Source organism: Glandiceps talaboti, chromosome 4 (genome assembly GCF_964340395.1).
Source record: "Glandiceps talaboti chromosome 4, keGlaTala1.1, whole genome shotgun sequence".
In the NCBI taxonomy this organism is placed as follows: Eukaryota; Metazoa; Hemichordata; class Enteropneusta; family Spengelidae; genus Glandiceps; species Glandiceps talaboti.
The window spans coordinates 8,197,052-8,211,697 of NC_135552.1; the positions used below are offsets into that span (position 1 = coordinate 8,197,052).

The 14,646-nt window shown below is 36.7% G+C and overlaps 1 long non-coding RNA gene across 1 annotated transcript; it reads left to right on the plus strand.

Annotated features, from left to right (window-relative positions):
- The first annotated feature begins 1,161 nt into the window (after positions 1-1,161).
- On the plus strand, positions 1,162-4,271 carry LOC144433926 (uncharacterized). Its single transcript, XR_013480814.1, has 2 exons — positions 1,162-1,435; positions 2,563-4,271. It is a non-coding gene; the product is annotated as an uncharacterized LOC144433926 (long non-coding RNA).
- The last annotated feature ends 10,375 nt before the right edge of the window (positions 4,272-14,646 follow it).

A 14,646-nucleotide genomic window follows, 5' to 3' on the forward strand; every position in this document is an offset into this window, starting at 1 on the left:
TCAAAGAATTGCACATATAGAAGGACACTTCGGGGAGTACAAGTGTACTGTGACCATCCTTCTACCTCTCTCTCAGAAGTTTCTATCCCTCCGGCTCTGTCTCTGTGCTTCATACTGTTGACAACAGACTATGGCGCTTCATTAGGGCCTTTATTATGTACATCTTATTTGACTCGCCTCGACAACTTATTTGGCAACTCGACATCTTATTTGATTCGTCTCGATAACTTATTTGACTCGCCTCAACAATTTATTCGGCTCCTCGATACCTTATTTGCCTCAACAACTTCTTTGGCTCCTCGATAACTTATTTGACTCGCCTCGACAACTTATTTGAGTCGTCATCTGCATATTCGCCATGTGTACATCTCATTCAAGTACTCTATCGCACGTTCTGCTGGTAGACCTAATTTGAACACCCCAAGTCACTGGAGATGTTTACCATGCCAAATAAGTTATCGAGCATCAGAAAAAGGAGTCGAGTCAAATGTGACATGTATTATTCTTAGAATACTTTTCAGTAGGCTAGAGGTACCGTTGTATCATGACCCGGTGCCGTGCCGATCTTATCCCTTGCCGATTTCGTCCCCGCACATGCGCAGACTATCCAACATGGTTTCTATTCATAAAACGGCCCCACCGGACGTAGACTTCTCTAACCCCCGATTTCCAAGCCACTTTCTTTTTAAAGGTGTTTTCGGCATGAAACAATTAATTGCTTTGATTAATATGTCATAATGGTTATGGCCTAAGCGTGAGCGTGTGTTTAATGCGCCTGTAGATGACACTGTGTAAGATTTTGCCGACATACTTGTGAATATGGGCGGCCACTTTTAATCAGTAATGTGTTGTTTTTGGCGTTATCGAAATCGGCAGCTTTAGCTATTCTGTGTTCCGATCGACTTTAACCGAATGATCCACTTCCCCAAACGTATATATACATTTTATACGAACTTAGACACTTTAACAGTGATCACCGGATAGATTATACGAAAGAAATTTTAGCATGAACTTGATTTTTGAGTCGAGGGTCGAAATCGGCAACGGAACCGAAATCGGCAGCTTTAGCTGCCGATCTGATCCCGCGAAGCCCTGTTGGATAATATGCGCATGCGTGGGGGACGAAATCGGCAAGGGATAAGATCGGCACGGCACCGGAAATACATCAGACGGTATGCATACCACTCAGAAACCATACGTTGCTGCTCGAGAGTATCACAAATCTCACAATACAAGACACATCGTCATTATCCATATTTATATCAATAATCAGATATCGATCTGTGGAATATCCTAGAGGCATTCAATCAATTTGTGTCAGGATGGGTGAAACTTGAAAGAAGTGTTTACGTTAGTATGGCCACAATGAACTACGACTCGTACGACGAATACTAGTACTACTCCTACTAGTAATTGTAGCGAGGCACTGCCACAGGTAAGATTTTCGCCTATGTTTTCAATTGAAAACTAATTTGAAGTGCAGTGGTTATATTTACATAAACTATAGAATTTATATACTATTCCTCATATATGTAGCGTCACTTCACAATGTCAACGAAGGTGCTGACACTATTTTTGAAGGACCACCCCACAGGCATTTGTTTCCCGAGTTATGGCTCAGAATATTTCTATCAGAATACAATAAAATGACGATAATATCGTTAATATTGACATATTAAATCAACACTATATGAAAGGGGTAAAATTACACTTGTTTCTGTGATCGCGCAGTTTCACTAAATGCGAAGGAAGTGTCTTCCTTCGCATTTAGTGAAACTGCGCGATCACAGAAACAAGTGTAATTTTACCCCTTTCATATAGTGTTGGTTTAATATGTCAATATTAACGATATTATCGTCATTTTATTGTATTCTGATAGAAATATTCTGAGCCATAACTCGGGAAACAAATGCCTGTGGACCACCCTCCGCCTTCCCACATCCCAATCAAGTATTACATTGTGCCAGCAGTTTTGAAGTTGAAAGAAGCATCATTGCTATGTAGCACACATTTAACGAACTCACTTAGTTGTTGTATCACACTGTTTATCATATTTAATTTAATATTAAATGTTTATCATTTTAAAAAAACAACATGTTGATAAGATACATGTCATATGTATACACAAACAGCTGGCACTGATTCAACTCACATTCATACATCCCATAATGATCACATCACTTTTATAAGAAACAAATATAGAATACATGTGTGCAGTCTAGTGTTTGAATATGCTTTGCACTCCATGCACAATATAAACAGAAGTCTATATTATTAATCATCTCTAATCTATGCTGATTAATTGTAATGTTTTTGTATTGCATGATAATATTGAGGATAAATCAATTGTCCCTAATCTTAATTGATTTTGAGATTCTCGTCCTAGAAATCATGGAGTAAAACAAACTGAGATTCACTGTGCCAAGTGTTTTCATGTGAAACAGAAATAAACATGCCATAGATGAATAGAAACAATATTTTACCATAGCTTATTTTGATATAGGCATAAAATATCTAATCAGTATTTTAGTAACCTGCTAACAAAATATATATTTATTTTAGGTCCTGTATTGTCAGCACTTGATAAAGAAACCACTGAATCCATGAGTGATTGTTGAGATTGGTGGAAAGATAGTAGCAGCTCACTGATTACATGGCTGGTCTTGGTGAATGCTGTGCTCATGGTGTTAAACAAGCCTTAGATGAACCAAAATTAATTAACTGCAATAATAATTGATTAACTACAACCACAGTTGCAGTTAATCAGGGTACAGACGATATTTTATTGCCATGGTCACAGTTACTCATTCCACAGGCAATCTTATCATGCCATGGTTACACATACTCAGTCTACAGACAATCTCACCAGGGTTGCAGTTACTCAGTGTACAGACAATTTTCAAGTTTTGCAATTCCAAAGTTTTATCATTTTCTAGCTCACCGTTTTCAGTACCTTTCTGCCATTTTTCACTGTAAGGTGGAGTGCTTTGTTTAATCAATTTAATACATTTAGTTCTGATCTTGCTGGTTATTAAAGCACCCCATTTTTATGCAAAACCAGACATGTCTGTGAATTGTGTTTTGCATATTTTTGTGTGGTGATTATTTGTAAGAAGTTGTTTTTTGTGTGTAACAATTTAGCTGCATTATTATTTTAGCTTGAATTGAGGCATCTGTGAAAATCAAAAACAGCTACATTTGTAGACTAGACTGGGACAAAGCCTACTGGTTACTTTATTAGTGACTCTGTGCAAGTCAGACAGTCACTGAACAATCATTGAAACTTAGTGTATGTCAGTCTCTGAATCCCAGTCTATGAATCCAGTTAAAAGAGTATGTGTTAGTTAATCAATGAAAATCGGTGTAAGACAGTTGCTGTATCCATTATGTAAAAAGTATATATTATAGTCAGTCATTGATAATCATTGAAACTCTACCCATGTCAGTCACTGAACTGGATTAAAATGGCCATATGGATATGAGGATTAGCTATTTATTTTGGATTTTAAATTTATAAAACAATGTGAAACAACATAATATGTTAAGTCCTTTGTTTGTAACTCAAATTCTGAAAGATTAACAAATGTATAACATGTTTGTTATTGTATGTACAATATTACACATTATTTTAGCATTTTACAATGTAATGACTTACATAGACTTGGTCAGTATTATTTCACATTGAAGGAAGCCATGATAACATTGTTTTATAAATAAACAATTCAAAATAAATCCTCATCCATGTATGGCCACTTTAAGGTAGTGTGTATGATAATAGACAAAAATAGCTTGACTGAAGAATTGAAGAGTCCTTTCCTGTGTATTTTAGTCACATCACTATAAAGCAGATATGTGTATATGCTTTTCTTTAGTGCAATCATACCGTTTCCATGCAATAAACAGTCTAGCATGTTCAAGGTAGTGGTAATCTGCTGTATTCAAAGAATTCTATAAGAAGAACCTATGGAAATCAAGATGGTGGACAATTTGAATTCATATGATTTATCCTCAGTATATTAGTGTGAGCAGCACATTCTACATTGTTGTTACAGTACTTTACTTGAGGATCTGTAGACTGAAAGATCCAGTCTTGTGTAAACTCCTTCATTACATCTGAATGGAATATTGAGTTGCTGCCCTGCAGCTTTATATCCTGAGAATTTGACATGTGTTACTGTTGTTGACTGTGAATGATCATGTAATATTCTGATGTAATACTTACCTTGTTGGGTATGCAAGTTTTTTATATTAAAATATAATTTTCAATTTGATTTATTTCATGTTTCTATACATTATGTAATGTAATGTAATGTAATGTAATGTAATGTAATGTAATGTAATTTAATGTACTGTAATGAAATGTAATGTAATGTATGGGTGGGTGGGTGGGTGAATGGATGGATGGATGGATGTACATAGGGATGTAGCTAATTTTAAATGTAGCCAGTAAAATGTGAAACATAGGCAGTACTATATTATCTAAGAGTGAGACCAATGATGGAAATATAGTGGTTGAAACAATGATTTTGTAGAGAAATCCGTAAAAAAGGAGTATACTAACCATGCATCCACCTATGGACACATGCTCATATGTATAACTGTGTGTACATGTAAGTTAAGACAATGGGCCACAAGTGAAAATAGAAAGTTAAAAGGAGATAATGAGGGGTTATTTAGAACAACAACTACAACTGTGATTAACTAGAAATATTTATTTATAAGATGAACGCCTGGTGACTTACATTTCATCTTAGCTACTATGTCTGCATACTGATGTGATAGGTGTTTAGTACTTTGGCCTTGTATATATTTCAAAACAACACAAATTAATAGGTATGCCCAATTTTATTCTAATATTGCTACCCTTAGTTGACTCTAATTACTAAATGTGGGTCTCAAAATACAGTGGACTCAGGCATAGGTGGCCATTACTTATAAATTCCCAAAGATTTTTTTAATTCTTCATTCAGCCAAAGAGAATACAAGTGAGTGAGGGGTTTTCAGTAGGAGTCATTACACAAGTAATGAAAACAACCTCTAAGGGCACGAGTGTCATCAGTCAGCCTGAAGAAGCATCCATGAAAGGATACAAAACTGAAGTGCAGTAGGATGAAACAGGATACTTTGCCACAAACGATTCTAATTATGCTTTAAGCTAATCAAAAATTCAAGCCAAGTTTTGTCATTGCCAACAATACTTATTGAAATTTAGTAAATACTGTACATGTACCTTTCAACCAGACTGAATATAATACAGTCATTATTGTCGTGAAATTTAAGTCCGGTATAAAACTTCACCTTTTCATTATTAGCATCAATGGTTTAGTAAAAACAGTAAACTGTTCCTGATTCTGTTGAGTCCGTCTCGGTGCATTTCTCAAATTATTAATCTCTATATATAAAGTCTCATTATCTCTGCATGAGAAATATCTGTACCACTGCACTGTCTGTGTTGAAATGGTGCGATGTCCCTCTTTTAAAGTCTCGGTGTCTATTAAACTCGCTACTGAATCAGCTGGTTTAATTTTATTGCTGGAAAATATGTAGAAGGGAACCTCTCTGATGTCCACTGAGTTTTTTTTCTGACCTCTGCATGGTTTGTTCATATCTTTCCATTCTGCCTGTGGATGGGGATTGTGACACTGTATGTCTCATGTGTAGAGAAGGAACTGGATTTGTCGAGTAATACAACTTTGAAGGCTGACCTGTCAACATAAAACATCAAACAGAAAAATGTTGAATCATCATTTTTAATCTCAAAATGAACATGAAAAAAACACTCAAAATAGGAACCAATAGTTGAAATTGGTGACAGAATAGCTATGTAATAGAGCCCTAAGAAATAATAAGGTGTGTGTGTGTGGGGGGGGGGGGGTACTTTTTCCAAATGGGTCCTCAGGGAGGGCCATAGTTTAGAAAATGGAAATTGGTGTGAGGAGCAGAGTGGGTCTCACAGTAGTAATGGGGGAACAACATTACAAGATATTGGTAATAATGTGGTGGAGTTGAGATGTTGACCAATCAGCCCTGGGGTTGTCAGTTGTGCACTCCATCTAGGCTTTGGTAGTTCCGGCCTTCAGCTCAGCCAATAGATCAAAACACAGGCTTTGATACAAACACAAACTGTGATGCCTTTAAAAATTATCAACGTGGTGGGATCTTACTACAGAAAAATTATCTGTTTCTAGTGGGATTGAACCCAGGACCTCCTGATGACTAATCTTGAGCTCTAACAACTATGCCACAGAGAGGCAGTTAAAAATGTTTTTCATTAAAATCTTTTTACAGGGCATGGTCATTTGTTGGAGAAAGAAAATTGAGGGAGGGTCACTTTTTACACCCCCCCCCCCCCCCCCCCCCCCCCGGCTAAAAAAAAAAACATAAGTAGAATTACATGTTTCTCAATTTGACAACTTTCAGTTTGGATATTATTGCTTGCATTACCTGCAATGAATGTAAAACATTTTGGAATTGAAAAATGAAAATAAACACTACTACAACTTTACACTCTACAAAATGGAAAGGGAAATAACAACTCAAAATAACAACATTGGCATTTATCACTCATCATCATCATGTCCCTGTAAACAGATTCACTTGGCAGCTCAGTATCGCATGTATTAATCTCGTTACATTTTCACAGCTGGTTATCTGGGGACATGACCTTAAAAGTTCAAAAGGGTCAAGACAAAATTGTTGGTTCGAAAAAATAAAAACTTCCAAACACTATTTCACTTTCAGTCACTGATGACATATATCATAATAATTTGTGTTATTTATCACTCAAACATTTGCCACTATTGCACTCTGTACTGAGCCTCAGTATAATACTCGTGTAACTACACTAAAGTATGTGCAGACTTATCAACCAAAATTGTTGGGGCTGACAACTAACAGTTAAACAAAACACACAATTTAGTCAACATCAGGAATGTGCTAATGATTACAGTTTAAAGTCACCTGTGAGCTTAGGGACCGGTCAGTTTCTTCAGCCTGGAGGGGGGGGGGTGGATTCTTAAATTGGGCCGACAAAAAGTCACTGACCCCCCTATCTGTAAAACCAAAAACAGGCTGACCCCCCGCCCCCATATATATATATATATATATATATATATATATATATATATATATATATATATATATATATATATATATATATATATATATATATATATATATATATATATATATATATATATATATATATATATATATATATATATATATATATATATATAATATATATATATATATGATATTCACATAACAGGTATTTTTTGATCATGACTCAGTGTGGACTGCTTGACTGTCTTGCATCTACTTTATAAGATCCCGGGTTAGCACTATCATAATTATAATTATTGACTACACAGGGCCAAAAGGAGTTTAATAGCATCTTGACAGTGAAAGGTATGGGAAAACTTGAGCAGGGAATATGTATATCTCATTGGGGGGGGGGGGGTCCTATGGGGTCTATAAGCCCTGGAGGTTTTTTACTTACATCTTGACAGTAAGAGGGGAAGAGCTTGAGACTGGGATATGTCCATCTCATGTGGGGGGGGGGGTGTCCAAGGGGGTCTCCCTCTAGAAGCCCTGGAGGATTTTTACTCTTATAAAAGCCATTTTTTAGTCTATTCAGACCCTTTCAAGCAATAACTCAATCCATGCTTTACAAGACAGTACCATCAAGTATCAGACACTATTCTCTATAACTTACATAGGGTTGAAATATGTTCTTAAAGTCAAACAGTTAAATGGCATCATTAAATACATGTAGTAAAGGTCAGCACATCTACTGGTAGTATCATTGGTAGGGGAGATTTGGAGTTTTGGTCAGCGCGCGCGTGCCCTGAATACCCCCGCGTCGATCCTTTTTTTTCCGATAATTTTTGCTTTCCCGTTCCTTATTTACAATTCCCCGTCGATCAACACTGTATGCAAGGCTAGCGGAAAAAATTTAACTCGTGTGATGGCGCACTTCTATTTGGTAACGGGTACCCTTTTCTTCTAGTACTGTTGCATACCCATAATCCCCCGTACGATATGTGTACGTAATATGTACGATGAGCGTGGTTGATGGGAATCACGGGAAATAGTGTGTTCACTGTGCTAGGTGGTAAACCGCTCACATGTTTCGAAAATGTCAGAAGTTTGAGTACGTCGTGAGCAATCGAAATGTTGATATCAATTCAGCTGACTTTCGAGGTGTTCTTAGTTCTGGTGATCGTTTCGTTCTGCCTTCTGAATACAAAGATTTTCCTGTAGCGTAAGCAGTTAGCTCTGGATGTATGCGCTACGATGTTCGACAGGTCTTTCCATCTGCGATGAGTTGGAAAGACGTGTCAAACATCGTACCGTATACAGACTGCGTATCAGACTGATGATGGACGGTGCTCGAAAGAAAACACTGCCTCCTCTACGTCCGTTGGACAGACCTATTTCTCGTTATTTAACGTTGCAAGTTGCACAATGACATTATACAGTGGTTGCAAGGCAAGACTCATTATCTTGGATGGGATTATAACTGCAAATCGGGATTATAACTGCAAATCACTGGGCGATAAGATAAATTTGTAAATGTGACTAGTGATGCCCTGATGGATGATTGATCCGCATCGTATAAAACTTGCCATACAACAGTGCCAACTTCCAGAGTTGTATGACATCTTCCGAGAGCATGTAAAGTGTCAAAAATGTGTATTTACTAATTTGCCAAAAAAAAAAAAAAAAATTAGGAAAAAAAAAAAAACGCGCGTCGTCGCACCACTTTAGAAAGTTTACCCTGACCAGAACCAGATTTTTAATTTTTTTTGGCCTATAGACTACCTTGGCAAACATTTCACATCTTTAAAAGACAATATCATCTCAAATTACAATTGGGTGAAAATATTTAAGAAAAGTTCAATACCATTATGACAGGTTGTTGGTGCATCTGATTGTTGGTTGAATGCAAGAGTGGCCTCTGGGGGTGAGGGAGTCCTTGGGGTTTTCCCCCTGGCAGATCTGCAGTTTTTGGCTTCTATTAAGACAATGTTTAGGTTATTCATTGCCTTTGAGGTAATATTTCCAAGCTTCGAATAGCTAACGTAAATGTAAGTTTTAAATGAGTTTCCCATGTCACATAAAAATGGCCCTGTAACATTGGTATAGTGGCATTAATATTGCATGTACAGTAAAGTCACCGGTACATTAGAGAACTTTAGGAATTGTCATACCGAGTGTATAATAGAAACTGGAATCTGATGAGATGTGGTGATTTGTAGTGTCAATAACATGTAGTGTCCAAAATAGAAAGTGTACTAATCCCTTCTGACAAGTTCATAGTGACGAGTAAGGAACATTTTAGATTAACTTCTTTTATAAACTATCTATGAAGATTACCATTACAAAACCTTCAAGTTCACTTTTGCCCCATAGTGCAATATAAGTGAAGCACTGATTGTGAAACAGCCAAGCATTTACATGACATGTTCTGTAACTAGTGTGGTAGCTAGGTAATACATGTATATGTATATTTATTGTTATGCGTGAACTAATAAGGAATATTTAAAGAAATCATGTAAGAAACAGGGAGAAGAACAAATATTGACATGTACCACATTTCAGACAAGGCTATATGCCATAGTAGAAAGAGGATTTTTTTCTTCCATCACAATCCAAAACACAATGACCCCCTATCCACAATTTTGAAAACAGCATGACCCCCCCCCCACTGGCAATTTCAAAAACAGGGTGACCCCCTCCCCCCACCCCCAGGCCGAAGGAACTGACCGACCCCTTAATCCTATTCAAGAATGGTGATGGGTCATAAGTAATGGTGTTATTTGGTATTTACGATATTCAAAACTATTATCAATGCTGACGGTATATTTTGAATATGACGATGCCTGAATAGAACTATTAGCTCACAAGTGACACTGACTGTGCTGTGTCACCGTGAACGTACACGGAACGATCGTCAGACAGTAATAATGGACGGGATCACAACAAATAATTAAATAATAAATAGCGTATTGAATATTTAGATAAAGTTTAAATTTCTCTACCTGTGACAAAGTACATGTATTGTAATCTCCACAGACTAGACACGCGTGACGTATCCGATACTCTGTTGTTTCCTTCTCGAGATAAAGCGGTAAGCCATCATTAAGTCCTCTCTCCTCTCGGACAGCTCTGTTTGATCTCTTTCTCCAACATATTTAGAACGTATACTTTGGTTATAACATTTACTTCCGCGTTTCCGGGTCAACATTGTGAGGACCCACCAGTCACTCTTCAAAAAAACTACACAAAACTTTGATGACGCTCTTTGACGTAACAGCAGATTTTGTATGACGCGAAGTGACGTTTGCGCAAGAGAGCACATATTTACTGAAGGGGAGCTAGGGATGCTAAAATATCGCCTCCAAGAGAACGTCATACATGTTGACTAAATAAGTTATCGAGGAGCCAAAGAAGTTGTCGAGGCGAGTCAAATAAGTTGTCGAGGAGCCAAAGAAGTTGTCGAGGCAAATAAGTTATCGAGGAGCCAAAGAAGTTGTTGAGACGAATCAAATAAGATGTCGAGTTGCCAAATAAGTTGTCGAGGCGAGTCAAATAAGATGTCGAGTTGCCAAATAAGTTGTCGAGGCGAGTCAAATAAGATGTCGAGTTGCCAAATAAGTTGTCGAGGCGAGTCAAATAAGATGTCGAGTTGCCAAATAAGTTGTCGAGGCGAGTCAAATAAGATGTACATAATAAAGGCCCTAATGAAGCGCCATAACTGTTCCTATCAAACCATGAAATGTAATACAAGTCTCTGCTGTTCCAACATGATATGCAAAGTTTTTTTTTGTTAATCCAATCAATTCAGTTGTTTACTTTCGCTGTTTGTAACAGATTCTGTTTGTCCACGATCTGATGTCAGCAGTTGTACTGGTAGACGGGTCTGTGTCAATACAGTTGTGATGGTATGATGTGTTAGACCATTCGATATCCTGGGGGGGGGGGGGCTTGGAAGATTGGTGGAGAGTCATTATTTTTTTCCCCACCTGCTTGCCTGAGAATTATTTTTTTCTCCATCGCCTATGCTGGCAACTGTTTTTTCTTTGCTTCTTTGAGATATCCTGATTTTTTTTACGTCAATGTTGAACACCTACTTTTGTTGCCACAATTTTCTGTTTGGATTTTGCACAGGGTAATACAGAGAGTAAAAAGATACCGTAGCCGATGACGACAAATCGGTCTTCTAATTCAAGTGTCGGTCTTCTAGTTCAAAAAACCGGTCTTCTAATTCAAGTGTCGGTCTTCTAATTCAAGTGTCGGTCTTCTAGTTCAAAAAACCGGTCTTCTAATTCAAGTGTCGGTCTTCTAATTCAAAAATCGGTCTTCTAGTTCAAGTGTCTGTCTTCTAACTCAAGTGTCGGTCTTCTAATTCAAGTGTCGGTCTTCTAGTTCAAGTGTCGGTCTTCTAACTCAAGTGTCGGTCTTCTAGTTCAAGTGTCGGTCTTCTAATTCAAGTGTCGGTCTTCTAGTTCAAGTGTCGGTCTTCTAACTCAAGTGTCGTGTCCATTTTCTCTTTCAAAAGTTTTCTATACTATACTATACTATACTATATTATACCATGTATACTATACTATACTATGATATGCTATACTATACTGAACTATACTATACTATACTATAATATACTATACAGTACTATACTATACTATACACTATACTATAATACTATACTATACTATGATATGCTATAATATACTGAACTATAATATACTATACTATACTATACTATAATATACTATACTATACTATACTATACTATACTATACTATACACTATACTATAATACTATACTATACTATGATATGCTATACTATACTATACTATACACTATACTATAATACTATACTATACTATACTATACTATACTATACTATACTATACTATACTATACTATACTATACTATACTATACTATACTATACTATACTATACTATACTATACTATACTACACTATAGTGTAGTATAGTATAGTATAGTATATTATATAGTATAGTATTCCCGTATTTGTTTGCCCAGAGTTTACTTGTGTTGTTCATCAAATAGAGATGTCAGGATTATGATAGTGGACTCAAGTTACTAGTATTTATTTCTGTTTCATTATAGCCTCTCCTCGCCAGCTTCCCGGTGAAGAATTTCACTTTCTTCGAAATTCTTCTTCGTTACTACATGTTCCTATCTATCTGATCGTTTGACCCTTAATGGACCCTTTGAAGACTGAGTCTGGGTGACATGATTACCTGTGTAAATATCGGAATGAGTTTTGATATCCAATACTTTGTGTTATTGGTGTCATTGACATTTGTGGATTGAAAAGATATGTTACTTCCGTATCTGAGCTCTCCAACGAAAATTTGAAAGTTGGATGTATTTGGTTTATTTTTTCACTCAGATTATTTAGTTCGACCATGGAAGTATAACCCACTTCCATGGTTCGACTTGGGTGCCACAAAATATCACGAAAACGTCATCCCTGAAACGTGTCCAGAGTGATATTTTATTCGTGTAGATTTAAATAATGCGACTTTCCAGTTCATGGAATGCTATGTCGACTATTTCGGGTGAGGCCCAAGAGCCCATGCTACATACACATGTTTGTGTGTAAAATGCTCCATTAAATTTAATGTGTTTTTCGTGAGAATCACATAATAGTTTTAAGAGATACACTGGTAGTGGTTTTGGAATGCTACAGTCGATTGTTTGTGTAACTGGCAAGTCAAGTGCTTTGACAACTGACTGCATTGCGTCAGACTGCAACATATTTGTGTACATATATACCACATCTAAAGTGACTAGTATCAAATTTTCAGGAACTACAGTAGTATCTGATGCCATGATGTGATGATACACGTTGTGCAAGTGTGAGACATATCTCGAAAGCCGGACATCCTCACATGAGATCCCATTGGTCTAGTATAGTATAGTATAGTATAGTATAGTATAGTATAGTATAGTATAGTATAGTATAGTATAGTATAGTATAGTATAGTATAGTATAGTATAGTATTATAGTACAGTACAGTACAGTACGGTACAGTACAGCAAAGCAAAGCAAAGCATAGCATAGCATAGCATAGCATAGCATAGTATAGTATAGTATAGTAAAGTGTAGTGTAGTGTAGTGTAGTGTAGCAGCTCAATGACTAGTACGCATGCGCGTCGTGGATACTATGCGGAAAAAAATTGGTGGTTTTCCCAGGGATGCATTGCGGCGCGCAATGACTACGCATGCGCCTTCCATATACTACGTGCATATCTCCACGCGCTACCGTATCATCGTATATCATAGGCGACATAACATCACCATGCATTGCAATATTGTAACAGTAGGCCTGTTGGCACGATTACTGTAACATTGTAACGAGTATCAAGGCATCACTGTACCTCAAGGAGAAATTGTTACACTATTTGGAAGTTTGATGCATGGCGGTACGCGATACGTACCACTGATGACATAGCGCAGTTTAATTTCCGGGTTGTGGAAGTGTGGTTTTGACATTAATTTTTTTACATGATCTAAAAAGAATAACTACTTTCCTATGTTTGTTGGTACAGTAACATTCCTAAATCACCGAGTTGAACAAACATTTGTCCAAAGACCAACGTACGTTGGTGGAGGGTATATGATAAGTTGGCTGATTGAAAAATGAACAATATTAATCTAATGGCTATGATGGTTTTTGAAACCAACAACTGCATAGAGTGTTGACTTTCTTTACTTCTCGTCCATGTCAGAGAATTAGATGTCATTCAATAAAATCCATTTTGATGGTTAATACCCCTGGAAAATGACCCAAATCAAGTGTATCAACCCTGGCCCAGGCAGCTGGTCACAAATGAATCTACCCTGCGCGAGCTTATGGGCTTTGCCTAGTTATGATATTATTTTAAAGGGAAAAATCGTTTCACTTAATCCAGTTACAGCTAATGGGACTTTACGTGATAGAAGTTGAATTTGAATAAAAGGGCTAGGGCAAGTCCAAGTCTGGTTAAAACCTGGGGTTAGAACTTCTGCTTTATTTGAATCCTGACATTTCGACTGTGCACAGACAGTCTTTTAAAGGGCTATAAAAACAGGCGAGCATGTAAACAGATTGAAGTTATTGTAATTTCTTTACAAGTGAACACCAATCCATGAAATAAATGTATTTTCATAAATTGTAGGTTCTTAAGAGCCACTTCATGATTAAATATAGATTAATTGTCAAGAAATGGAAATTCTATTTCACCCCTATTATTCTCCTAACTGTACACTGTTGCATCATGGGTCTGAACACTATATGTAGAAGATGAACAAATGCATATTCATGACTCGTGATGCTTACCTTAAGATAGTCATGAATATCTAATCTAGTTTAATACACATTCATGTCTGCTAAGCCTCATGAAGCAACAGTGTACCATTGCTAGAACAGTAGAGGTGAAACAGAGTTTCAATTTGATGTTTCATGGCAGCTAAACATAATTTATGTGATGTAAAATCATAAAATGACTCTCCAGAACCCATAGTTAATGAAAATACCTTTCTTTACTTGAGTTCTTTTGCACTTGTCAATACATAAAACAGACAATTCTTTAATTTGTGGTGATTTATTTACTTTATTC